This window comes from Tachyglossus aculeatus, chromosome 15, assembly GCF_015852505.1.
Source record: "Tachyglossus aculeatus isolate mTacAcu1 chromosome 15, mTacAcu1.pri, whole genome shotgun sequence".
NCBI lineage: Eukaryota > Metazoa > Chordata > Mammalia > Monotremata > Tachyglossidae > Tachyglossus > Tachyglossus aculeatus.
The window spans coordinates 5500844-5527436 of NC_052080.1; the positions used below are offsets into that span (position 1 = coordinate 5500844).

At 46.2% G+C, this 26593-nt stretch overlaps 1 protein-coding gene across 8 annotated transcripts in view; it reads right to left on the reverse strand.

Moving 5' to 3' along the window:
* The window catches only part of RAI2 (retinoic acid induced 2), a 167613-nt gene that overhangs the window by 8347 nt on the left and 132673 nt on the right, over window positions 1-26593 (reverse strand). For 6 of the 8 annotated variants that reach the window (XM_038757012.1, XM_038757007.1, XM_038757008.1 and 3 more), the window contains 3 exons: window positions 6599-6685; window positions 3337-3441; window positions 2942-2996 (listed from right to left, as the gene is read on the reverse strand). The gene's annotated coding sequence lies outside the window, so the exon portion shown is untranslated. Of the gene's footprint in view, window positions 1-2941; window positions 2997-3336; window positions 3442-6598; window positions 6686-24294; window positions 24363-26593 lie in introns of those variants that run through there. The other 2 variants (XM_038757011.1, XM_038757014.1) reach the window with 2 other exon arrangements.

The following is a 26593-nucleotide window of genomic DNA, read 5'->3' on the forward strand; positions in this document are numbered from 1 at the left end:
CCTCCAGTTTAGCAGGACCACTAATGATAATTGTCAGTCAGTTTTATCACTTCATCTTCAGTTTAGTAGGACCTCACAGATATGTCAGATTTATTCCTCCCCGCTCCAGTATAGCAAGACCTAAAAGCCAAGTTAGTTATATGCCTTCCTTTTCCAGTTTAGCAGCACCTCAAAGCCAGCTCAGTTTTATTCCTTATTCCTCTAGTTAAGCATAATTCTGAAGGCGAAGTTAGATTCTTTTATTGTCCAGTTTAGTAGGACCTAAGTCCTTAAATTTTTATAGGTTTAATAGATTAAATTTTGAACATAAATTTATACTCTACTCCATTTTATCAGGACCTCCAATAAGTCACTTTTATACCTTCCTCGTCCAGTTTAGCAGGACCCCAAGGCTACGTCAGTTTTAGCCCTTCGCCCTCCACTTTAGCAGCATCTCAAAGCCAAGTCAGTTTGAGTCCGTATTCCACAAGTTTAGCAGCGCCTCAAAGCTATGTCAGTTTTATTCTTTCCTCCTCCAGTTTAGCGGGACCACAAACGTACATCAGTTTTATTCCTTCCGCAAGATAAGCAGAATTCTCAAAGCTAAGTTAGATTCCATTATTCCCCAGTTTAGTAGGACCTAAATTTAAAGTTCTTAAATTGCCATAGGTTAAATTTTAAAAAAAAAAATTAAATTGTCATAGGTTAAATTTTAAATAAAAAAATTATTAAATTGTCATAGGTTAAATTTTTAATAAATATTCTCCTACTCCATTTTAGCAGGACCTCTAGGAATATTCAATTTTAGGCCTTCCTCCTCTAATTTAGCAGCGCCTCAAAGCGGAGTTAGGGTTCATTCCTTCCTCCTCCAGCTTGGCGGGACCTCCTGGATAAGGCAGTTGAGGACGTATGCCATCGTCTCTTCCTCCTAGGAAGGAGTTCATTTTTGGCTACTCCTTTTCCCTAGGAGAAAGAGATGGTGGGAGGCCTCAACTGCTTTACCCGTGAGGGCCTGCTAAGCTGGAGGAGGAAGGAATGCAGGGGTCCTTTATTAGGTAGTTAGTGAAAAAGGAGATAAGGTTGTGTTAGGGAGAAGTGTTGAGGGAGGAATCCTCAGGGGTGCAGCAGGGAAGAGTGTGGGCTTCAGTGCCAGAGGTTGGGGGTTTTAATCCCACCTCAGCATGGTGGCTATGAAAAATTCCACTTTTCAGGGAAATTGAAAGGCAGCAAAGAGGGGAAGAAAAGGGTGTATTTGCTTTCTCTTTTTAAAATCTAAGTTAATTTAATTCTTTCCTCCTCCACTTTAGCAGGACCTCAACGCCCAGCAGTTTGTTTTTTTTATTTATTTATTTCCTCCTCCATTTCAGTAGGACCTCACTTGTCTTTCTCTTCCTCCTCCAGTTTAGCAACACCTCAGTTAAATCGCTTTTATTCCTTCCTCCTCCAGTTTAGCAGCACCTCCAAGCAAGGATTTAGAGGTGGCAGCTGTGAGGTTCTGTTAAATTGAAGGAGGAAGGAATCCAACTGACTTGGCTTGGAGGTGCTGCTAAACTGGAGGAGGAAGGAATCAAACTACCATAGTTTTGAGGTCCTGCTAAACGGGAGGAGGAAGGAATCGAACTACCTTAATTTTGAGATCCTGCTAAACTGGAGGAGGAAGGAATAAAACTGTTGGTTTGGTTCCTTCCTCCTCTAGCAAGGATTTAGAGGTGGCAGCTGTGAGGTTCTCTTAAATGGAAGGAGGAAGGAATCAAACTGACTTAACTTTGAGGTGCTGCTAAACTGGAGGAGGAAGGAATCAAACTACCTTGGCTTAGAGGTGCTGCTAAATTGTTTAATCCTCAGTTTAGTGAGGATTTAGGGCTGCCAGCCGTGAGGTTCTGCTCAACTGAAGGAGGAAACAATCAAACCGAGTTGGCTTTGACTGTTGGTTTTGTTCCTTCCTCCTCCATTGTAGCAGGACCTGAAAGCTAAATTTGCTTTATTCCTTCCTTGTAGCAGTACCTCAAAGCTACATCAGCTATAAGGTCCTGCTACTCTAGAGGAGGAAGAAAAAATACTGACTGATTTAAGACCCTATGAGGCTGGAGGAGGAAGGAATCCAACTGCCTAGCTGGAAGGTGCTGCTAAACTGAAAGAGAAAGGAAAAGAGGGAAAGGGGTGGGTTGCTTTTATTCCTCCCTTCTCCAATGGGGCTGGACCTCAAACCTAAAGCAGCTGTGAAGTCTTGCTAACCAGTAGAAAAGAATGAAACTGACTTCAGCTATGAGGAAGAACTCAAACTGACCCAACTGATTTACCTTTGAGGCCCTGCGAAACTGCAGATGAGAAGGGCCTCAAAGCTAAATTGGCTGTGAGAGCTTGCTACACTGGGGCAGAAGGCATGAAACTGAAAATAAAACTATTTTATTCCTTCCCCCCTCCAATTCAGCTGCACTGCAAAGCTAAAATCAGCTGTAAGGTCTTGATCACCTGGAGGAGGCAGGAATAATACCGATTAAGCTCGGAGGACCACAGGGTTTAGCCAGAAGTTCATGGCTAAATGAGTTTTATTCCTTCCTCCTCCATTTTGGAAGAACCTCAAATCTAGGTCCGTTGTATTCCTTCCTCCCCCAGCTTAGCCGGACCTCCTGGATAAGTCATTTGAGGATGTATACCATTATCCCGTCTTTCCAGGAGGACGAGAGGGTGTGAGTCCTTCAACTGATTTAACTATGAGGTCCTGCTAAGACGGAGAAGGAAGGAATACTAGGTGTTCTTCCTTTTTGTGCAAGTAAACACAAAGGCGTGCTTGGGTAGGGGGGGGAAGCCAGAGGGGTTGCAGGAGGGTAGAACCTAGCCTGAAGAGCTGTGGAAAAATAAAACTTTGGGAGAAATTAAAAAAGGCAAGGAGTGCTCTCTATGTCTTTCCTCTCTATCTCCCTGTGGTGAGAAAGGAAAAAAACTCCTAGCAAAGACTTACCTTGAGGTTGAACCGATGGTTTCATTTAAATCAGAGCAGTCTCCAATACTGTTACCTAAAGAAAGCAGGCAAAGGGGATTCCTTGGATAAAGTTGCTGTTCCCCCCCCCCCACCCCCCCCCCTTTTTTTTTTCTGTCTTTCACTGTGGAGAGAAGAAGGGTTTGGCTGTAACTCGGAGCACAGTCACCCTTGGGCTAAAGCTGTTCATCCTATTCCACTCAGGAAAATCTCCCGCGGGGGCTACCTAAAGAAAAAATACAAGATGTGGCAGGAGATTCGGAGGGGAAAAAGTTCCAGGCTCCAGACGCTCTGGGACGTGTGTTGGAGACCACTTGCTGCTGCTTCTTCACCCGGCAGGACACCTAGGAATGAAGAAGTGCTCGGCGGTCACTCACCTGATCGTCTTTCTTCGGAGGAGAGGGGCTCTCCTCCGTCATGAAATCTCACACCGTCTGCCAGTGCCGACTCGTACACGCGTCTGCCCCAATGAACCGTTCGGCCTGCAAAGAAGGAGAAGAGTCACGAAAATGCATCTTCAAGACAAGAGGACGCCAGTCTTCTCGGAAGGAGTGTTTCTTTCCTGAGGGATCCCAAGAACCGTAAGGAACCCCGCTTTGGCTAAAAAGACAACCGAGGATGCGGGGAGAGGCGATCCGCGGCCACTTTCGGCAGAGGAGTTCAAGCCGGCGGCTCAGGGCAGCTTGACGATTCCCGTGGAAATTGGCAGTCGAGAACCCGAGACTCTCGGGGCCCAGGCTCTTCAGAAGACAGCGTTATATTTCCTTCCCTTCCCCACAGCACCTGTATATAGGTATATATGTTTGTACATATTTATTACTCTATTTTATTTGTACATATCTATTCTATTTATTTTATTTTGTTAGTACGTTTGGTTTTGTTCTCTGTCTCCCCCTCTTAGACTGTGAGCCCACTGTTGGGTAGGGACTGTCTCTAGATGTTGCCAATTTGTACTTCCCAAGCGCTTAGTACAGTGCTCTGCACATAGTAAGCGCTCAATAAATACGATTGATGATGTAGAGGCAGAAAATGCCAGGACTCGGAACCTCCTGCCGCCGCCCTACCTCCTTCCCCTCCCCACAGCACCTGTATATGTGTTTGTACAGATTCACTACGCTATTTATTTCACTTGTACATATTTACTGTTCTATTTATTTTGTCAATGATGTGCATCTAGCTTTACTTCTATTTATTCTAATGACTTGACAACTGTCCAAATGTTTTGTTTTGTTGTCTTGTCTCCCCCTTCTAGACTGTGAGCCCGTTGCTGGGTAGGGACCTTCTCTATATGTTGCCAACTTGTACTTCCCAAGCGCTTAGTACAGTGCTCTGCACACAGTAAGCGCTCAATAAATACGATTGAATGAATGAATGCTGCCACCAGCCTTCCCCACCGTTAATTAGAAAGCCGGGTCTGAGAAAATCCCCCTCCCCAGCCTGGGACCCGTGGGTTCTAAGGACCCCCTGTTCCATTGTGGGCAAACAACCCTTTGTCACTGACCTGTTCCTGGCCTGCTCTTCCTCCTCCTCGTCATCCACAGCTGGTTTCAGCCGGATGACATTGTGTCCCCTGCCACTCTTTAGGGGGGCTCACTATAGCATCCCCACCCTCAAGCTCAGGGCAACTGAGGGAAGAGTCAGACTGCGCCTCACTCCCCACTGTCGCTTCCTCTCCATCTCTTCCCCTCCTCTTCTTCCCAGGGTAGCAGCAAACAAGTTGCCCAGCGTAGGGAGAAATATATATATATAATATGTGTGTGTGTGTGTGTGTATGTGTATATATATATATCATACATATATATACATACATATATACGCACACACATACATATATATACATACATATATATACATATATACATACATATATCTGCATACATATATATACATACATATATATACATATATGCATACATATATACACATGTATACATACATATATCTGCATACATATATATACATATATATGTACATATATACATATATATATACATGCATACATATATATGTATGCAGATATATGTATGTGTATATATGTGTATGTATATATATATGTATGTATGATATATATACATATATATATAATGGTATTTGTTAGGCGCTTACTATGTGCAAAGCACTGTTCTAAGCACTGGGGGGATACAAGGTGATCAGGTTGTCCCACAGGAGGCTCACAGTCTTAATCCCCATTTTACAGGTGAGGGAACTGAGGCACAGAGAAGTGACTGGCCCAAAGTCACACAGCTGACAAGCGGCGGAGCCAGGATTTGAACCCATGACCTCTGACTCCAAAGCCCGGGCTCTTCCCACTGAGCCACGCTGCTTAAATGGGGGTGGGAGCTAGGAGGGGGGGGGGGACAAACAGTGCTCAGCACTGAGAACAGTGCTTTGCACATAGTAAGCACTTAATAAATACCATTGTTATTACTATTATCTGAGGTGGGATTCAAAGGGCAGGATCTCGTAAGTGAAATAAAGAAAAACTTCTTTTCCCTGGACTCTCACATCATCTGCCTTTATCACTCACTACAGCTCCTGACCTTTCTACCCAGTCGCTCTGCCCGTGGTACTGTACTTTCCCAAGCACTTAATACAGTGCTCTGCACACCATAAACGCTGAATAAATACGACTGACTGAATGAATGGGTCTCTCAAATAGTACTTATTGAGCACCTACTGTAGGCGGAGTTACTACACTCAGTGCTTGAGAAAACAATGCGACTAGTATACATAATAATAATAATGATGGCATTTGTTAAGCGCTTACTCTGTGCAAAGCACTGCTCTAAGCGCTGGGAAGGATACAAGGTGATCAGGTTGTCCCACTTGGGGCTCACGGTCTTCATCCCCATTTTCCAGATGAGGGAACTGAGGCACAGAGAAGTGAAGTGACTTGCCCAAAGTCACACAGCTGCCAATTGGCGGAGCCAGGATTTGAACCCATGACCGCTGACTCCCAAACCTGTGCTCTTTATGGTACTGTACTGTGCCTAGTACTGTACTAAGCGCTGCACAGTATTAATACAGGCAAACCAGGTTGGAAGTAATAATAACAAGGGCATCTGTTAAGTGCTTACTATGTGCCAGGCACTGTACTAAGCAGTGGGGGGGGGGGGGGGGGGGAAATACAAGCAAATCAGGCTTGACACAGTCCCTGTTCCACGTGAGCTCACAGTCTCAATCCCCATTTTACAGATGAGGTAACTGAGGCCCAGAGAAGTGAAGTGACTTGCCCAAAGTCACACAGCTGACAATTGGCAGAGCCAGAATTTGAACCCATGACCTCTGACTCCCAAGCCCATGCTCTTGATGGTACTGTACTGTGCCTGGTACTGTACTAAGCGCTGCACTGTACTAATACAGGTAAATCAGGTTGGAAGTAATAATAATAAGGGCATTTGTTAAGTGCTTACTACGTGCCAGGCACTGTACTAAGTGCCAGAAGGGCGGGGGGGGGGGGGGCTGTGACTGTGAGACTGTGAGCCCCCGCATGGGAAAACCTGATCGCCTTGTAACTTCCCCGGCGCTTAGAACAGTGCTTTGCACATAGTAAGCGCTTCATACATGCCATCATTATTATTATTATTATTAGTAATAAATGCAACTGATTATTACTTATCGTATCAGCAGTCTCCCTACCTTCAGCCTCTCTGGCTTCAGTCCATAGTGCACACTGCTGCGCCCATCATCTTCCCGGAATGTCGCTCAGCACAGGTCTCTTCACTCCTTCGAAAACATCAAACAAAAACTCCACTTAGCATTCGGATTCAAGCACCCCGGCTTACAGAACATCTTCATTCCTGTCCAGTTCACCTCCTAATAGTACGGTGCTCTTGACTCTAGTGCCTCCCCCCAGTAAAGACATCTCATCTTAGCACCGTGTCCAAAGCACTGTGCAAAGCACTACGAGAGAAGTCACAGGTGGGAATTAGACCTGGCGAGCTTCCTCATGCCCCTCTGGCCACGCTTTCTCAGTCTCTTTCGCCCGTTCCTCTTCCGTTTCGCACTCCCTAACTCTGGATGTCCTTCGGATCTCTTCTCGCTCCCAAGGTTTTCATTACCACCCCCAAATCTATCCCGCCAGCCACCTCCATAGAGATGCCTCGGGGAGCAGTGTGGCTCAGTGGGAAGAGCATGACCTGGGTTCTAATCTCGGCTCTGCCACGGACCTCTTATGTGACCTTAGGCGCTTAAGGTCTTGATGTGTATATAGCTACAATTCTATTTATTCTGCTGGTATTGACACCTGTCTCCTTGTTTTGTTTTGCTGTCTGTTTCCCCCTTCTAAGCTGTGAGCCCGTTGTTGGGTAGGGACCGTCTCTATATGTTGCCGACTTGTACTTCCCAAGCGCTTAGTACAGTGCTCTGCACACAGTAAGCGCTCAATAAATACAATTGAATGAATGAATGAACAAATGGCAGCAAACCTTGTGACTCCCAGGCCCGTGCCCTGTCCCTCTGCAGCAGACAAATGGCAGCAAACCCTGACTCCCAGGCCCGTGCCCTATCCCTATGCAGCAGACAAATACTTCCCAAGCGCCTAGTACAGTGCTCTGCACACAGTCAGCTCTCAATAAATACGACTGAATGAATGAATGAATGAACAAATGGCAGCAAACCTTGTGACTCCCAGGCCCGTGCCCTATCCCTATGCAGCAGACAAATGGCAGCAAACCTTGTGACTCCCAGGCCCGTGCCCTATCCCTATGCAGCAGACAAATACTTCCCAAACGCCTAGTACAGTGCTCTGCACACATTCAGGGCTCAATAAATACGACTGAATGAATGAATGGTATATTCATCACTCTATTTTATTAATGATGTGGTTATAGCTACAATTCTATTTATTCTGCTGGTATTGACACCTGTCTCCTTGTTTCGTTGTGCTGTCTGTCTCCCCCTTCTAAGCTGTGAGCCCGTTGTTGGGTAGGGACTGTCTCTATATGTTGCCGACTTGTAGTTCCCAAGCGCCTAGTACAGTGCTCTGCACACAGTCAGCGCTCAATAAATACGATTGAATGAATGAATGAATGAACAAATGGCAGCAAACCTTTGTGACTCCCAGGCCCGTCCTCAATCCCTATGCAGCAGACAAATACTTCCCAAGCGCCTAGTACAGTGCCCTGCACACAGTCAGCGCTCAATAAATACGACTGAATGAATGAATGAATGGTGTATTCATCACTCTATTTTATTAATGATGTGGATATAGCTATAATTCTATTTATTCTGCTGGTATTGACACCTGTCTCCTTGTTTTGTTGTGCTGTCTGTCTCCCCCTTCTAAGCTGTGAGCCCGTTGCTGGGTAGGGACCGTCTCTATATGTTGCCGACTTGTACTTCCCAAGCGCTTGGTACAGTGCTCTGCACACAGTAAGCGCTCAATAAATACGATTGAATGAATGAATGAATGAATGAAATGGCAGCAAACCTTGTGACTCCCAGGCCCGTGCCCTATCCCCATGCAGCAGACAAATACTTCTCAAGCGCCTAGTACAGTGCTCTGCACACAGTCAGTGCTCAATAAATACAATTAAATGAATGAATGGTGTATTCATCACTCTTATTGATGATGTGGATATAGCTACAATTCTATTTATTCTGCTGGTATTGACACCTGTCTCCTTGTTTTGTTGTGCTGTCTGTCTCCCCCTTCTAAGCTGTGAGCCCGTTGTTGGGTAGAGACCGTCTCTATATGTTGCCGACTTGTACTTCCCAAGCGCTTAGTACAGTGCTCTGCACACAGTAAGCGCTCAATAAATACGATTGAATGAATGAATGAATGAAATGGCAGCAAACCTTGTGACTCCCAGGCCCGTGCCCTGTCCCTATGCAGCGGAAAAATAGCAGCAAACCTTGTGACTCCCAGGCCCGTGCCCTAGCCCTATGCAGCAGACAAATACTTCCCAAGCGCCTAGTACAGTGCTCTGCACACAGTCAGCGCTCAATAAATACGATTGAATGAATGAATGGTGTATTCATCACTCGATTTTATTAATAATTTGGATATAGCTATAATTCTATTTATTCTGCTGGTATTGACACCTGTCTCCTTGTTTTGTTTTGCTGTCTGTCTCCCCCTTCTAAGCTGTGAGCCCGTTGCTGGGTAGGGACCGTCTCTATATGTTGCCGACTTGTACTTCCCAAGCACTTGGTACAGTGCTCTGCACACAGTAAGCGCTCAATAAATACGATTGAATGAATGAATGAATGAACAAATGGCAGCAAACCTTGTGACTCCCAGGCCCGTGCCCTATCCCTATGCAGCAGACAAATACTTCCCAAGCACCTAGTACAGTGCTCTGCACACAATCAGCGCTCAATAAATACGATTGAATGAATGAATGAATGAATGAAAAAATGGCAGCAAACCTTGTGACTCCCAGGCCCGTGCCCTGTCCCTATGCAGCAGACAAATGGCAGCAAACCTTGTGACTCCCAGGCCCGTGCCCTGTCCCTATGCAGCAGACAAATACTTCCCAAGCGCCTAGTACAGTGCTCTGCACACAGTCAGTGCTCAATAAATACAACTGAATGAATGAATAGTGTATTCATCACTCTAGTTTATTAATGATGTGGATATAGCTATAATTCTATTTATTCTGTTGGTATTGACACCTGCCTCCTTGTTTTGCTGTGCTGTCTGTCTCCCCCTTTAAGCTGTGAGCCCGTTGTTGGGTAAGGACCATCTCTATATGTTGCCGACTTGTACTTCCCAAGCGCTTAGTACAGTGCTCTGCACACAGTCAGTGCTCAATAAATACGATTGAATGAATGAACAAATGGCAGCAAGCCTTGTGACTCCCAGGCCCGTGCCCTGTCCCTATGCAGCAGACAAATGGCAGCAAACCTTGTGACTCCCAGGCCCGTGCCCTATCCCTATGCAGCAGACATATACTTCCCAAGCGCCTAGTACAGTGCTCTGCACACAGCGCTCAAGAAATACGACTGAATGAATGAATGAACAAATGGCAGCAAACCTTGTGACTCCCAGGCCCGTGCTCTATCCCTATGCAGCAAATACTTCCCAAACGCCTAGTACAGTGCTCTGCACACAGTCAATGCTCAATAAATACGATTAAAAGAATGAATGGTGTATTCATCACTCTATTTTATTAATAATGTGGATATAGGTATAATTCTATTTATTCTGCTGGTATTGACACCTATCTCTCTGTTTTGTTTTGCTGTCTGTCTCCCCCTTCTAAGCTGTGATCCCGTTGTTGGGTAGGGACCGTCTCTATATGTTGCCGACTTGTACTTCCCAAGCGCTTGGTACAGTGCTCTGCACACAGTAAGCGCTCAATAAATACGATTGAATGAATGAATGAATGAATGAACAAATAGCAGCATACCTTGTGACTCCCAGGCCCGTGCCCTATCCCTATGCAGCAAATACTTCCCAAGCGCCTAGTACAGTGCTCTGCACACAGCGCTCAATAAATACAATTGAAGGAATAAATGGTGTATTCATCACTCTATTTTATTAATGATGTGGATATAGCTATAATTCTATTTATTCTGCTGGAATTGACACCTGTCTCCTTGTTTTGTTTTGCTGTCTGTCTCCCCCTTCTAAGCTGTGAGCCCTTCGTAGGGTAGGGACCGTCTCTATATGTTGCCGACTTGTACTTTCCAAGTGCTTGGTACACTGCTCTGCAGACAATAAGCGCTCAATAAATACTATTGAATGAATGAATGAACAAATGGCAGCAAACCTTGTGACTCCCAGGCCCGTGCCCTATCCCTCTGCAGCAGACAAATGGCAGCAAACCTTGTGACTCCCAGGCCCGGGCCCTATCCCTATGCAGCAGACAAATGGCAGCAAACCTTGTGACTCCCAGGCCCGTGCCCTATCCCTATGCAGCAAATACTTCCCAAGCGCCTAGTACAGTGCCCTGCACACAGTCAGCCCTCAATAAATACAATTAAATGAATGAATGGTGTATTCATCACTCTATTTTGTTAATGATGTGGATATAGCTATAATTCTATTTATTCTGCTGGTATTGACACCTGTCTCCTTGTTTTGTTTTGCTGTCTTGTCTCCCCCTCCTAAGCTGTGAGCCCGTTGAGGGGTAGGGACCGTCTCTACATGTTGCCGACTTGTACTTCCTAAGCGCTTAGTACAGTGCTCTGCACACAGTAGGAGCTCAATAAATACGATTGAATGAATGAATGAATGAACAAATGGCAGCAAACCTTGTGACTCCCAGGCCCGTGCCCTGTCCCTATGCAGCAGACAAATGGCAGCAAACCTTGTAACTCCCTGGCCCGTGCCCTATCCCTATGCAGCAGACAAATACTTCCCAAGCGCCTAGTACAGTGCTCTGAACACAGTCAGTGCTCAATAAATACGACTGAATGAATGAGTGAATGAACAAATGGCAGCAAACCTTGTGACTCCCAGGCCCGTGCCTTAACCCTATGCAGCAGACAATTGGCAGCAAACCCTGTGACTCCCAGGCCCGTGCCCTATCCCTATGCAGCAGACAAATACTTCCCAAGCGCCTAGTACAGTGCTCTGCACACAGTCAGCGCTCAATAAATACGATTGAATGAATGGTGTATTCATCACTATTTTATTAATAATGTGGATATAGCTATAATTCTATTTATTCTGCTGACACCTGTCTCCTTGTTTTGTTTTGCTGTCTGTCTCCCGCTTCTAAGCTGTGATCCCATTGTTGGGTAGGGACCGTCTCTATATGTTGCCGACTTGTACTTCCCAAGCACTTAGTACAGTGCTCTGCACACAGTAAGCGCTAAATAAATACGATTCAATGAATGAACAAATGGCAGCAAACCTTGTGACTCCCAGGCCCGTGCCCTATCCCTCTGCAGCAGACAAATGGCAGCAAACCTTGTGACTCCCAGGCCAATGCTCTATCCCTATGCAGCAGACAAATACTTCCCAAGCACCTAGTACAGTGCTCTGCACACAGTCAGCGCTCAATACGATTGAATGAATGAATGTTGTATTCATCACTCTATTTTATTAATGATGAGGATATAGCTATAATTCTATTTATTCTGCTGGTATTGACACCTGTCTCCTTGTTTTGTTTTGCTGTCTGTCTCCCCCTTCTAAGCTGTGAGCCCGTTGTTGGGTAGGGACCGTCTCTATATGTCGCCAACTTGTACTTCCCAAGCGCTTAGTACAGTGCTCTGCACACAGTAAGTGCTCAATAAATACGACTGAATGAATGAATGAACAAATGGCTTCAAACCTTGTGATTCCAAGGCCCGTGCCCTGTCCTTACGCAGCAGACAAATGGCAGCAAACCTTGTGACTCCCAGGCCCGTGCCCTATCCCTATAAAGCTGACAAATACTTCCCAAGCACCTAGTACAGTGCTCTGCACACAGACAGTGCTCAATAAATACGACTGAATGAATGAATGGTGTATTCATCACTCTATTTTCTTAATGATGTGGATATAGCTATAATTCTGTTTATTCTGCTGGTATTGACACCTGTCTCCTTGTTTTGCTGTGCTGTCTGTCTCCCCCTTCTAAGCTGTGAGCCCGTTGTTGGGTAGGGACCGTCTCTATATGTTGCCGACTTTTACTTCCCAAGCGCTTAGTACAGTGCTCTGCACACAGTCAGCGCTCAATGCGACTGAATGAATGAATGTTGTATTCATCACTCTATTTTATTAATGATGTGGATATAGCTATAATTCTATTTATTCTGCTGGTATTGACACCTGTCTCCTTGTTTTGTTTTGCTGTCTGTCTCCCCCTTCTAAGCTGTGAGCCCGTTGTTGGGTAGGGACCGTCTCTATATGTTGCCAACTTGTACTTCCCAAGCGCTTGGTACAGTGCTCTGCACACAGTAAGTGCTCAATAAATATGATTGAATGAACAAATGGCAGCAAACCTTGTGACTCCAAGGCCCGTGCCCTGTCCCTCTGCAGCAGACAAATGGCAGCAAACCTTGTGACTCCCAGGCCCGTGCCCTATCCCTATAAAGCTGACAAATACTTCCCAAGCGCCTAGTACAGTGCTCTGCACACAGTCAGGACTCCATAAATACGAATGAATGAATGAATGGTGTATTCATCACTCTATTTTATTAATGATGTGGATATAGCTATAATTCTATTTATTCTGCTGGTATTGACACCTGTCTCCTTGTTATGTTTTGCTGTCTGTCTCCCCCTTCTAAGCTGTGAGCCCATCGTTGGGTAAGGACCATCTCTATATGTTGCCGACTTGTACTTCCCAAGCGCTTGGTACAGTGCTCTGCACACAGTAAGCGCTCAGTAAATACGATTGAATGAATGAATGAACAAATGGCAGCAAACCTTGTGACTCCCAGGCCCATGCCCTATCCCTATGCAGCAGACAAATACTTCCCAAGCGCCTAGTACAGTGCTCTGCACACAGTCAGCACTCAATAAATACGACTGAATGAATGAATGAACAAATGGCAGCAAACCTTGCAACTCCCAGGCCCGTGCCCTATCCCTATGCAGCAGACAAATGGCAGCGAACCTTGTGACTCCCAGGCCCGTCCTCTATCCCTATGCAGCAGACAAATACTTCCCAAGCGCCTATTACAGTGCTCTGCACACAGTCAGCGCTCAATAAATACGATTGAGTGAATGAATGGTGTATTCATCACTATTTTATTAATGATGTGGATATAGCTATGATTCTATTTATTCTGCTGGTATTGACACCTGTCTTCTTGTTTTGTTTTGTTGTCTGTCTCCCCCTTCTAAGCTGTGAGCCCGTTGTTGGGTAGGGACCGACTCTATATGTTGCCAACTTGTACTTCCCAAGCGCTTAGTACAGTGCTCTGCACACAGTCAGCGCTCAATAAATATGATTGAATGAATGAATGAATGAACAAATGGCAGTAAACCTTGTGACTCCCAGGCCCATGTCCTGTCCCTATGCAGCAGACAAATGGCAGCAAACCTTGTGACTCCCAGGCCCGTGCCCTATCCCTATGCAGCAAATACTTCCCAAGCGCTTAGTACAGTGCTCTGCACACAGTCAGCGCTCAATAAATACTATTGAATGAATGAATGAACAAATGGCAGAAAACCTTGTGACTCCCAGGCCCGTGCCCTATCATTATGCAGCAGACAAATGGCAGCAAACCTTGTGACTCCCAGGCCCTTGCCCTATCCCTATGCAGCAGACAAATACTTCCCAAGTGCTTAGTACGGTGCTCTGCACACAGTCAGCGCTCAATAAATACTATTGAATGAATGAATGAACAAATGGCAGAAAACCTCGTGACTCCCAGGCCCATGCCCTATCATTATGCAGCAGACAAATGGCAGCAAACCTTGTGACTCCCAGGCCCGTGCCCTATCATTATGCAGCAGACAAATGGCAGCAAACCTTGCGACTCCCAGGCCTGTGGCCTATTCCTATGCAGCAGACAAATGGCAGCAAACCTTGTGACTCCCAGGCCTGTGGCCTATTCCTATGCAGCAGACAAATGGCAGCAAACCTTGTGACTCCCAGGCCCGTGCTCTATCCCTATGCAGCAAATACTTCCCAAGCGCCTAGTACAGTGCTCTGCACACAGTCAGCGCTCAATAAATACGATTGAATGAATGAATGCTGTATTCATCACTATTTTATTAATGATGTGGATATAGCTATAATTCTATTTATTCTGCTGGTATTGACACCTGTCTCCTTGTTTTGTTGTGCTGTCTGTCTCCCCCTTCTAAGCTGTGAGCCCGTTGTTGGGTAGGGACCGTCTCTATATGTTGCCGACTTGTACTTCCCAAGTGCTTAGTACAGTGCTCTGCACACAGTCAGCGCTCAATAAATACTACTGAATGAATGAATGAACAAATGGCAGTAAACCTTGTGACTCCCAGGCCCGTGCCCTGTCCCTATGCAGCAGACAAATGGCAGCAAACCTTGTGACTCCCAGGCCCATGCCCTATCCCTATGCAGCAGACAAATACTTCCCAAGCGCTTAGTACAGTGCTCTGCACACAGTCAGCGCTCAATAAATACTATTGAATGAATGAATGAACAAATGGCAGAAAACCTTGTGACTCCCAGGCCCGTGCCCTATCCCTCTGCAGCAGACAAATGGCAGCAAACCTTGTGACTTCCAGGCCCGTGCCCTATCCCCATGCAGCAGACAAATACTTCCCAAACGCCTAGTACAGTGCTCTGCACACATTCAGGGCTCAATAAATACAACTGAATGAATGAATGGTGTATTCATCACTCTATTTTATTAATGATGTGGTTATAGCTACAATTCTATTTATTCTGCTGGTATTGACACCTGTCTCCTTGTTTTGTTTTGCTGTCTGTCTCCCCCTTCTAAGCTGTGAGCCCGTTGCTGGGTAGGGACCGCCTCTATATGTTGCCAACTTGTACTTCCCAAGCGGTTAGTACAGTGCTCTGCACACAGTAAGCGCTCAATAAATACAATTGAATGAATGAACAAATGGCAGCAAACCTTGTGACTCCCAGGCCCGTGCCCTATCCCTATGCAGCAGACAAATGGCAGGAAACCTTGTGACTCCCAGGTCCGTGCCCTATCCCTATGCAGCAAATACTTCCCAAGCGCCTAGTACAGTGCTCTGCACACAGTCAGCGCTCAATACGATTGAATGAATGAATGGTGTATTCATCACTCTATTTTATTAATGATGTGGATATAGCTATAATTCTATTTTTTCTGCTGGTATTGACACCTGTCTCCTTGTTTTGTTTTGCTTTCTGTCTCCCCCTTCTAAGCTGTGAGCCCGTTGTTGGGTAGGGACCGTCTCTATATGTTGCCGACTTGTACTTCCCAAGCACTTAGTACAGGGCTCAGCAGACAGTAAGCGCTCAATAAATATGATTCAATGAATGAACAAATGGCAGCAAACCTTGTGACTCCCAGGCCCGTGCCCTATCCCTATGCAGCAGACAAATGGCAGCAAACCTTGTGACTCCCAGGCCCGTGCTCTATCCCTATGCAGCAAATACTTCCCAAGCGCCTAGTACAGTGCTCTGCACACAGTAAGCGCTCAATAAATACGACTGACTGATTGACTGATTGACTGCAAAGCTAATCGGGTTGGAAACAGTCCCTTGTCCAAGGTGGGGCTCACAGTTTCGCTCCCCATTTTACAGACGCGGTAACTGAGGCACAGAGAAGCGAAGTGAATTGCCTAAGGTCACACAGCAGACAAGTGGTAGAGCGGGGATTGGAACCCATGACGTTCTGGCTTTCAGGCCTGGGTTCTATCCACTAGGCCATGCTGCTTCTTTTTCTGCCCCTCCACCCGCCTCCCGTCATCAGCGCAGACACCCCACAAAAGCAGCAGCAGCGTGGGACAGCCAAAGAGACGACCTACGAGGAGCTGTATGGACATCAAAGGCCGACAAGCCATTCACAGAGAAGCGGCGCCACCTACTGGGTACAGCCCGACCCTGGGAGTCGGAAGGACCTGGGTTCTAATCCCACCTTTGCCACTTGTCCGCTGGGGGGCCTTGGGCAACTCATTTCACTTCTCGATGCCTCAGTTACCTCATTTGCCCGGCTCCGCCACTTGTCAGCTGTGCGACTTTGGACAAGTCGCTTAGCTCCTCTGTGCCTCAGTTCCCTCACCTGTGAGATGGGGATGAAGACTGTGAGCCCCCGTGGGACATCCTGATCACCTTGTAACCTCCCCAGCGCTTAGAACAGTGCTTTGCACATAGTAAGCGCTTAACAAATGCTATCATCATTATTATTATTATTTGTTTGCTAGGCACTTACAACGTGCAAGGCACCATTCTAAGAGCTGGGGTGGAAACCAGCAAATTGGGTTGGACCCTCTCCCCTATCCCACGTGGGGCTCACAGTCTCCATCCCCATTTTGCAGATGAAGGAATTAAGGCACAGTGGAGTTGAGTGACTCGCCCAAGGTAATGCAGCAGACAAATGGCAGCAAACCTTGTGACTCCCAGGCCCGTGCCCTGTCCCTATGCAGCAGACAGATACTTCCCAAGCGCCTAGTACAGTGCTCTGCATACAGTCAGCGCTCAATAAATACGATTGAATGAATGAATGAATGAACAAATGGCAGAAAACCTTGTGACTCCCAGGCCCGTGCCCTGTCCCTATGCAGCAGACAAATGGCAGCAAACCTTGTGACTCCCAGGCCCGTGCCCTAGCCCTATGCAGCAGACAAATACTTCCCAAGCGCCTAGTACAGTGTTCTGCACTCAGTCAGCGCTCAATAATACGATTAAATGAATGAATGAATGAACAAATGGCAGCAAACCTTGTGACTCCCAGGCCCGTGCCCTACCCCTATGCAGCAGACAAATACTTCCCAAGCGCCTAGTACAGTGCTCTGCACACAGCGCTCAAGAAATACGATTGAATGAATGAATGGTGTATTCATCACTCGATTTTATTAATGATGTGGATATAGCTATAATTCTATTTATTCAGCTGGTATTGACACCTGTCTCCTTGTTTTGTTGTGCTGTCTGTCTCCCCCTTCTAAGCTGTGAGCCCGTTGTTGGGTAGGGACCGTCTCTATATGTTGCCGACTTGTATTTCCCAAGCGCCTAGTACAGTGCTCTGCACACAGTAAGCGCTCAATAAATACGATTGAATGAATGAATGAACAAATGACAGCAAACCTTGTGACTCCCAGGCCTGTGCCCTATCCCTATGCAGCAGACAAATGGCAGCAAACCTTGTGACTCCCAGGCCCTTGCCCTAGCCCTATGCAGCAGACAAATACTTCCCAAGCACCTAGTACACTGCTCTGCACACAGTTAGTGCTCAATAAATACGAATGAATGAATGAACAAATGGCAGCAAACCTTGTGACCTTGTGACTCCCAGGCCCGTGCCCTATCCCTATGCAGCAGACAAATGGCAGCAAACCTTGTGACTCCCAGGCCTGTGCCCTATCCCTATGCAGCAGACAAATGGCAGTAAACCTTGTGACTCCCAGGCCCGTGCCCTAGCCCTATGCAGCAGACAAATACTTCCCAAGCGCCTAGTACAGTGCCCTGCACACAGTCAGCCTTCAATAAATACAATTAAATGAATGAATGGTGTATTCATCACTCTATTTTATTAATGATGTGGACATAGCTATAATTCTATTTATTCTGCTGGTATTGACACCTGTCTCCTTGTTTTGTTTTGCTGTCTGGCTCCCCTTTCTAAGCTGTGAGCCCGTTGTTGGGTAGGGACCGTCTCTATACGTTGCCAACTTGTACTTCCCAAGCGCTTAGTACAGTGCTCTGCACACAGTAAGCGCTCAATAAATACGATTGAAGGAATGAATGAATGAACAAATGGCAGCAAACCTTGTGACTCCCAGGCCCGTGCCCTATCCCTATGCAGCAGACAAATACTTCCCAAGCACCTAGTACAGTGCTCTGCACGTCAGCCCTCAATAAATACAATTAAATGAATAAATGGTGTATTCATCACTTTATTTTATTAATGATGTGGATATAGCTATAATTCTATTTATTCTGCTGGTATTGACACCTGTCTCCTTGTTTTGTTCTGCTGTCTGTCTCCCCCTTCTAAGCTGTGAGCCCATTGTTGGGTAAGGACCGTCTCTCTATGTTGCCGACTTGTACTTCCCAAGCGCTTGGTACAGTGCTCTGCACACAGTAAGTGCTCAATAAATACGATTGAATGAATGAATGAATGAACAAACGGCAGCGAACCTTGTGACTCCCAGGCCCGTGCCCTATCCCTATGCAGCAGACAAATTCTTCCCAAGCGCCTAGTACAGTGCTCTGCACACAGTCAGCGCTCAATAAATACGATTGAATGAATGAATGAACAAATGGCAGCAAACCTTGTGACTCCCAGGCCCGTGCCCTGTCCCTATGCAGCAGACAAATTGCAGCAAACCTTGTGACTCCCAGGCCCGTGCCCTATCCCTATGCAGCAGACAAATACTTCCCAAGCGCCTAGTACAGTGCTCTGCACACAGTCAGCGCTCAATAAATACGATTGAATGAATGAATGGTGTATTCATCACTCTATTTTATTAATTACGTGGATATAGCTATAATTCTATTTATTCTGCTGGTATTGACACCTGTCTCGTTTTGTTTTGCTGTCTGTCTCCCCCTTCTAAGCTGTGAGCCCGTTGTTGGGTAGGGACCGTCTCTATATGTTGCCAACTTGTACTTCCCAAGCGCTTGGTACAGTGCTCTGCACACAGTAAGCGCTCAATAAATACGATTGAATGAATGAACAAATGGCAGCAAACCTTGTGACTCCCAGGACCGTGCCCTGTCCCTATGCAGCAGACAAATGGCAGCAAACCTTGTGACTCCGAGGCCCGTGCCCTATCCCTATGCAGCAGACAAATACTTCCCAAGCGCCTAGTACAGTGCTCTGCACACAGTCAGCGCTCAATACGATTGAATGAATGAATGGTGTATTCATCACTCTATTTTATTAATGATGTGGATATAGCTAAAATTCTATTTATTCTGCTGGTATTGACACCTGTCTCCTTGTTTTGTTTTGCTGTCTGTTTCCCCCTTCTAAGCTGTGAGCCCGTTGTTGGGTAGGGACCGTCTCTATATGTTGCTGACTTGTACTTCCCAAGCGCTTAGTACAGTGCTCTGCACACAGTCAGCGCTCAATAAATACGATTGAATGAATGAATGAACAAATGGCAGCAAACCTTGTGACTCCCAGGCCCGTGCCCTATCCCTACGCAGCAGACAAATACTTCCCAAGCGCCTAGTACAGTGCTCTGCACACAGTCAGCCCTCAATACAATTAAATGAATGAATGGTGTATTCATCACTCTATTTTATTAATAATGTGGATATAGCTATAATTCTATTTATTCTGCTGGTATTGACACCTGTCTCCTTGTTTTGTTGTGCTGTCTGTCTCCCCATTCTAAGCTATGAGCCCGTTGTTGGGTAAGGACCGTCTCTATATGTTGCCGACTTGTACTTCCCAAGTGCTTAGTACACTGCTCTGCACACAGTAAGCACTCAAGAAATACGATTGAATGAATAAATGAATGAATGAACAAATGGCAGCAAACCTTGTGACTCCCAGGCCCGTGCCCTAACCCTATGCAGCAGACAAATGGCAGCAAACCTCGCGACTCCCAGGCCCGTGCCCTATCCCTATGCAGCAGACAAATACTTCCCAAGCGCCTAGTACAGTGCTCTGCACACAGTCAGCGCTCAATAAATACGACTGAATGAATGGTGTATTCATCACTCTATTAATGATGTGGATATAGCTATAATTCTATTTATTCTGCTGGTATTGACACCTGTCTCCTTGTTTTGTTTGGCTGTCTGTCTCCCCCTTCTAAGCTGTGTGCCCGTTGTTCAGTAGGGACCGTCTCCATATGTTGCCGACTTGTACTTCCCAAGCGCTTAGTACAGTGCTCTGCACACAGCATGTGCTCCATAAATACAATTGAATGAATGAATGAATGAACAAATGGCAGCAAAACGTGTGACTCCCAGGCCCGTGCCCTATGCAGCAAATACTTCCCAAGCGCCTAGTACATCGCTCTGCACACAGTCAGCGCTCAATAAATACGATTGAATGAATGAACAAATGGCAGCAAACCTTGTGACTCCCAGGCCCGTGCCCTAACCCTATGCAGCAGACAAATGGCAGCAAACCTCGCGACTCCCAGGCCCGTGCCCTATCCCTATGCAGCAGACAAATACTTCCCAAGCGCCTAGTACAGTGCTCTGCACACAGTCAGCGCTCAATAAATACGACTGAATGAATGGTGTATTCATCACTCTATTAATGATGTGGATATAGCTATAATTCTATTTATTCTGCTGGTATTGACACCTGTCTCCTTGTTTTGTTTGGCTGTCTGTCTCCCCCTTCTAAGCTGTGTGCCCGTTGTTCAGTAGGGACCGTCTCCATATGTTGCCGACTTGTACTTCCCAAGCGCTTAGTACAGTGCTCTGCACACAGCATGTGCTCCATAAATACAATTGAATGAATGAATGAATGAACAAATGGCAGCAAAACGTGTGACTCCCAGGCCCGTGCCCTATGCAGCAAATACTTCCCAAGCGCCTAGTACATCGCTCTGCACACAGTCAGCGCTCAATAAATACGATTGAATGAATGAATGAACAAATAGCAGCAAACTTGTGACTCCCAGGCCCGTGCCCTATCCCTATGCAGCAGACAAATACTTCCCAAGCGCCTAGTACCGTGCTCTGCACACAGTCAGCCCTCAATAAATACAATTAAATGAATGAATGGTGTATTCATCACTCTATTTTATTAATGATGTGGATATAGCTATAATTCTATTAATTCTGCTGGTATTGACACCTGTCTCCTTGTTTTGTTTTGCTGTCTGTCTCCCCCTTCTAAGCTGTGAGCCCGTTGTTGGGTAGGCACGGTCTCTATATGTTGCCGACTTGTTCTTCCCAAGTGCTTAGTACACTGCTCTGCACAGAGTAAGCGCTCAAGAAATACGATTGAATGAATAAATGAATGAACAAATGGCAGCAAACCTTGTGACTCCCAGGCCCGTGCCCTATCCCTATGCAGCAGACAAATGGCAGCAAACCTTGCGACTCCCAGGACCGTGCCCTATCCCTATGCAGCAGACAGATACTTCCCAAGCGCCTAGTACAGTGCTCTGCACACAGTCAGCGCTCAATAAATACGACTGAATGAATGAATGAATGAATGGTGTATTCATCACTCTATTAATGATGTGGATATAGCTATAATTCTATTTATTCTGCTGGTATTGACACCTGTCTCCTTGTTTTGTTTTGCTGTCTGTCTCCCCCTTCTAAGCTGTGAGCCCGTTGTTGGGTAAGGACCGTCTCTCTATGTTGCCGACTTGTACTTCCCAAGTGCTTAGTACAGTGCTCTGCACACAGTAAGCACTCAATAAATACGACTGAATGAATGAATGAATGAACAAATGGCAGCCAACCTTGTGACTCCCAGGCCCGTGCCCTGTCCCTATGCAGCAGACAAATGGCAGCAAACCTTGTGACTCCCAGGCCCTTGCCCTAGCCCTATGCAGCAGACAAATACTTCCCAAGCGCCTAGTACAGTGCTCTGCACACACACACACAGTCAGCGCTCAACAAATAGGATTGAATGAATGAGCAAATGGCAGCAAACCTTGTGACTCCCCGGCCCGTGCCCTATCACTATGCAGCAGACAAATACTTCCCAAGCACCTAGTACAGTGCTCTGCACACAGTCAGCGCTCAATAAATACGATTGAATGAATGAGCAAATGGCAGCAAACCTTGTGACTCCCAGGCCCGTGCCCTATCCCTATGCAGCAGACAAATGGCAGCAACCTTGTGACTCCCAGGCCTGTGCCCTATCCCTATGCAGCAGACAAATACTTCCCAAGCGCCTTGTACAGTGCTCTGCACGCAGTCAGCGCTCAATAAATACTATTGAATGAATGAATGGTGTATTCATCACTCCATTTTATTAATGATGTGGATATAGCTATAATTCTATTTATTCTGCTGGTATTGACACCTGTCTCCTTGTTTTGTTTTGCTGTCTGTCTCCCCCTTCTAAGCTGTGAGCCCGTTGTTGGGTAGGGACCGTCTCTATATGTTGCTGACTTGTACTTCCCAAGCACTTGGTACAGTGCTCTGCACACAGTAAGCGCTCAATAAACACGATTGAATGAATGAATGAATAAACAAATGGCAGCAAACCTTGTGACTCCCAGGCCCGTGCCCTATCCCTATGCAGCAGACAAATACTTCCCAAGCGCCTAGTACAGTGCTCTGCACACAGTCAACGCTCAATATGATTGAATGAATGAATGGTGTATTCATCACTCTATTTTATTAATGATGTGGATATAGCTATAATTCTACTTATTCTGCTGGCATTGACACCTGTCTCCTTGTTTTGTTTTGCTGTCTGTCTCCCCCTTCTAAGCTGTGAGCCCGTTGTTGGGTAGGGACCGTCTCTATATGTTGCCGACTTGTACTTCCCAAGCGCTTAGTACAGTGCTCTGCACACAGTAAGTGCTCAATAAATACGATTGAATGAATGAATGAATGAACAAATGGCAGCAAACCTTGCGACTCCCAGGCCCGTGCCCTGTCCCTATGCAGCAGACAAATGGCAGCAAACCTTGTGACTCCCAGGCCCGTGCCCTATCGCTATGCAGCAAACAAATACTTCCCAAGCACTTAGTACAGTGCTCTGCACACAGCCAGCGCTCAATAAATACGATTGAATGAATGAGCAAATGGCAGCAAACCTTGTGACTCCCAGGCCCGTGCCCTATCCCTATGCAGCAGACAAATACTTCCCAAGCGCCTAGTACAGTGCTCTGCATACAGTCAGCGCTCAATAAATACGATTGAATGAATGAATGAATGAACAAATGGCAGAAAACCTTGTGACTCCCAGGCCCGTGCCCTAACCCTATGCAGCAGACAAATGGCAGCAAACCTTGCGACTCCCAGGCCCGTGCCCTATCCCTATGCGGCAGACAAATACTTCCCAAGTGCCTAGTACAGTGCTCTGCACACAGTCATCGCTCAATAAATATGACTGAATGAATGAATGGTGTATTCATCACTCTATTTTATTAATAAAGTGGATGTAGCTATAATTCTATTTATTCTGCTGGTATTGACACCTGTCTCCTTGTTTTGTTTTGCTGTCTGTCTCCCCCTTCTAAGCTGTGAGCCCGCTGTTGGGTAGGGACCATCTCTATATGTTGCCGACTTGTACTTCCCAAGCACTTAGTACAGTGCTCTGCACACAGTAAGCGCTCAGTAAATATGATTGAATGAACGAATGAATGGATAGGCCCACAGTAAGCGCTCAACAAATACTGTCGATTGACTGAATCCCTGCCCTTGGAGATGACCATCTTCGTTCTGACCGGGACAGTGCGATGTTAACGGGGTTCTAGAGAATCATTTCCAACCAGATCCTAGCGACCGTCTGCCCAGAAAAACCGTGTCCCTTCACAAGCTTTCAGACGTTAGAGAGCGGCCATTTTGCTCGTGGATATAATTAACATTTAAAGTCTTTGGGGCTGCTTTCAGAGTCTATAATCTAAAATAAGTGCAGCCCTTTGAGGTCGTTCTGGCAGGAAAGAAACTTCCAAATTTTGGTACAAAGAGGTAAAAATAAAACAGCGTTTAGAAGAGAACAATCCTTCTGATCGAATTAAGAGGCAAAGGTTAAATTTTCACTCTGGGGAAAGAGCCGTTTGCGATCTGGGATGGTTACTGTGATGCTGCCCAGTGACCGAAGCATTAAAAATGATACCGTGAGGCCTGCATTGAAGGGTTTGGGGACTGGAGTTCAGAATTACACCTGCCCCAGGGTCAGGGGAGTATGTAGCTGCTCACCCTCTGGCAGAATCCAGACATCCCCATCCTCTCTCTGCCTGGTTTCGGGACGCCTTGGTCTCGGGGGACAGACTTTCTCAGTATGAACTGGGTCATGGTTCCTCGGGGGGAATCTCAAATTATGATGGCACCGGAGGGCTCTCCCACAGCAAACCACTGACTGCAGACTGCAGTCACAAAGACTGAGACAGAGAATCTGCAGGAAGGAGGTGATTTTAGTGCTAGTGGTTGACGCGGCGCACTGGACAAGGATTGTGTTCGATCCGACTAACGTGTATAGAGAAGCGGCGTGGCTCAGTGGAAAGAGCATGGGCTTTGGAGTCGGAGGTCAACGGGTTCATATCCCGATTCCGCCATGTCTGCTGTGTAGCCTTGGGCAAGTCACTTAACGTCTCTGAGCCTCAGTTACCTCATCTGTAAAATGGGGATTAAGACTGTGAGCCCCACGTGGGACAACTTGATGACCTTGTATCCCCCCCAGCGCTTAGAACAGTGCTCTGCACATAGTAAACGCTTAACAAATGCCATTATTATTATTATTATTATTATCTACCCCAGCCCTTAGAACAGTGTCTGGAACACGGATCTGGGAGTCAGAAGGACCTGAGTTCTAATAATAATGATAATAATAATAATAATAATAATGGTATTTATTAAGCGCTTACTATGTGCAAAGCACTGTTCTAATCTGGGGCTTGGCTCCCTAAAACAGGCCCAATCCCTCAGGAGCCCAGACCTTGGCCCTGAGCATCGTGGGGTGACTGGGATAATAATAATAATGATGGCATTTGTAAAGTGCTTACTATGTGCCAAGCACTATTTCAAGCACTGGGGGGGAAACAAGGTAATCAGGTTGTCCTATGTGGGACTCACAGGCTTCATGCCCATTTTACAGATGAGGTGACTGAGTGCCAGAGAAGTTAAGTGACTTGCCCAAAGTCACACAGCTGACAAGTGACAGAGGCGGGATTAGAACCCACAGCCTCTGACTCCCAAGCTCAGGCTCTTTCCACTAATAATAATAATGGCATTTATTTACCCTTGCTCACAGAGCAGGCAGGAGGCGGAGGCGGAATTAGAACCCAAGTCTGGAGGAGCCTGGATGGGAACCCAAGTCCTCCTGAGTCCAAGGCCCAAACTCTACCCACTGAGCCACACCAGCTTCAGTGTGTTTGGTTTCTGTTTGAACCAGGGAAGGATTGTGTATGGCTGATTTTCTTTTTGTCATGATTCAAAGATGAAAAAATAAACAGCACTTAGGTTCATCAACTCCTTTCAACCTAGAAAAAATAAACCCCACCTGCTACGCCTGCAGAAAAGAGAGAGAGAGCGAAAGAGAGAGAGAGAGCACGCCACAAGTAGTCAGAGTCAAAAGACTGAGTCTTTGTCTTCTGTTATCACAGAACCGTTCGGCCTGCAGGCTAGCCAAGCTACAGTATTCCTCCACCCATCCTCAGAGCTGACGGGTCTTTTGAAGTTTCAACTAATTCACTCTATTTATCTTAAATCAGGCATCTTGTCAAAGCTAATATACCATAAACAATACAAAGTTAGCATGGTAAATATGAAAAAGGCAGGCCACACAATGCTTGGCTTTTCACCAACTGAGATTCTGGATTCTATTTGCAGACATACATTTCTAGAGTGGATTTCATTGGGGATAGGGTCTTTTTGTATGTTTTACCCATGCTTGGATTGTAAAGCGCACAAAAATACATTTAATACATGCATACATTTATTGAGTGCTTACTGTGTGCAGAACACTGTAGTAAGCACTTGGGAGAGTACAGCAGAATGAGATAATAATAATGGCATTTGTTAAGCGCTATGTGCCAAACACTGTTCTAAGCGCTGGGGGGATACAAGGTTATCAGGCTGTCCCAAGTGGGGCTCACAGTCTTCATCTCCATTTTACAGATGAGGTAACCGAGGCACAGAAAAGTTAAGTGACTTGCCCAAAGTCACACAGCTGAGAAGTGGCAGAACGGGGATTAGAGCCATGACCTCTGAGTCCCAAACCTGTGCTCTTTCCATTCCCTGCCCACAACGAGCTTACATGCTAGAGGTGGCTGACCTGCCCATTGAAGAGGGCCTTGTATCTGGTTCACTGTACCGGCAAACTGGCAGCCTTGCTCTCTGTGGTATTTGTTAAGCACCTACTATGTGCCAGGCACTGTACTAAGCGCTGGGGTGGATACAAGCAAATCAGGTTGAACACAGTCCCTGTCCCACGTGGGGCTCAGTCTCAATTCCCATTTACAGATGAGGGAACTGAGGCACAGAGAAGTGAAGTGATTTA